This window comes from Camelina sativa, chromosome 1, assembly GCF_000633955.1.
Source record: "Camelina sativa cultivar DH55 chromosome 1, Cs, whole genome shotgun sequence".
Classification (NCBI taxonomy): Eukaryota; Viridiplantae; Streptophyta; class Magnoliopsida; order Brassicales; family Brassicaceae; genus Camelina; species Camelina sativa.
Window position 1 is genome coordinate 22,945,456 of NC_025685.1, and position 2,054 is coordinate 22,947,509.

Here is a 2,054-nt window from a genome sequence, read left to right on the forward strand (position 1 = left end):
ACTTTGCCGTATTGCCAAACCCAACTTGTCTCTAACGTGGCAATGTCCACTTCTCCTGAACAAGAGGACTGTGTTTTGGCTGTCAAGTTCTTTGGACCTCAACTCAGCTTATGTAAGCCATGTTCCGGTCCGAATTCCAAATGGGTCAACATCAGAACCCCAAATAGCTTTTTCAACTCTCAGGTCATGTACTCCAGAAGAAATCAAATGTTCTGCATGCCCGCTTCTGGAGGCCATTACACGGGATCATGGGATCTCCACAAACATAGGCATAACCCTATATTGAACCAGATGAGGTTACAAAACTTTCCCAAGTTGATGCAACCGGAGTTGGAACTGTTGGATTCATGTTTAAGGAGGGAAGACTTGGTGGAGTCACCCACCGGTGAATCCTTTCTGGTTAAATGGTATGACGGGAGCAGCAATAGTAATTTGGAGAAATCAAAAACCAACAAGCTTTTCTTGGTGTTCAAGATAGACGAGGAAGGAAATGCTTGTTACACTCAAGATATTGGGGATCTTTGCATTTTCTTGTCCAAGTCCGAGCCTTTCTGTCTACCTGCAAGCTTGTACGCTGGCCTCACCCCTAACTCCGTCTATTTCGTTGGCTTCGACGACATAGGAGTTTGCAATCTTGCCACTTCCACCGTCTACCCGATTCCAACCATCAATCCCGACAATTACCTGTCCACGGCAACGTTCTGGCTCCAAAATTAGACTAGCTAGCTACTACTAGGTGTTCATTGCTTATAGATTTTATTACTCTCTTTTTTTTTTTTTTCTGACTTCTTTTCATTTGGTCTGTTTTCTTCCCATGATAATCCCCCATAATGGAATGTAAGAACTGCGTGTTTAATTAGTTAATATATTATGTATGAGCAAATTTTTTAGAGTTTGGATTTTGCAATAGTATGTGCTGCGTGAAATGAGTTTTAAAGGTATATATATATATATATATATATATATATATATATATATAGTCATATACAGTTTTAGCTAGCGACATTAAGTCTGAGACCACTTTTCTTTGCAAACTCTAAAACTTCACAATCAATCTTATCTTTAAGTGGTTTGAAACCTACAATGTCTTAATATATAATTTAAAATGCTAAGAATGGACATTGATAACATACTCGTCGTTATTATTTGTTGAAGATAGTCTTTGTAAAATTAATGAAGTACATGGATTTGTTCAGGTATATATCTACAACATATATATATATATATATGTCACAGAACATATATAGATCATATATACTTCTTAAATCTTAATAGGTCTTTCCTTTATTAACACCGCATAACATCTTAGCTAGCTAGAATACAGTTTCATTTAAACATCCATGACTACTATTTGGTGCCTTACGTTCGATATCGGGTTGTGGCTTCTGATGGACCCATGAGATGTAAAGAAGTTCAGATGGTGTGTGTGGTGGTGGTGGACCCATGCACCTCATTATAAATATGGTGCTCTTCTGCCATCCTTAACTCTGAACGTGGATCCGTCCTAAACTAGTGATGAACTGATGATACAACTAGAACGGAGAAGGAAAAATTCTTGACATATTTATTATAACGCCGTTGGATATAGTATAATAGTATAACACTAAATACATGTGGAAGCTCCAGCTTTTGGCACAGTTGGTGTAATTTTAAGAGTAGATATGCTCCGATGAGATTTTGTTCTTTGTTTTTATTTTTGGAACGCCAAAAAAAAAACGCTTTAACGTTGTGCAAAAAGAAACATTTTGATAGTTGAGGAGAAAAAAAGTTGTATCGTATAGGTTTTTATTTTATAAAAAGTAAAACCTGAAAAATTCGAAAGTCCAAAATGTCTAATAACTTAAGTAGAAAATAAAATAGAATAGTAGTTTTTATTTTTTGTACTCTTATGATTATGAACATAAATTAAAATTTTTTTTTGGTACTCTTATGATTATACACACACGTGCCGAAATTTTATTTAATTTCTATAGTTTCCGAAACGGAGACAAACACACCAACAAAAATAACGGAATTTTAATTTCAGTTATAATTTATGTATATTAAAATAATTT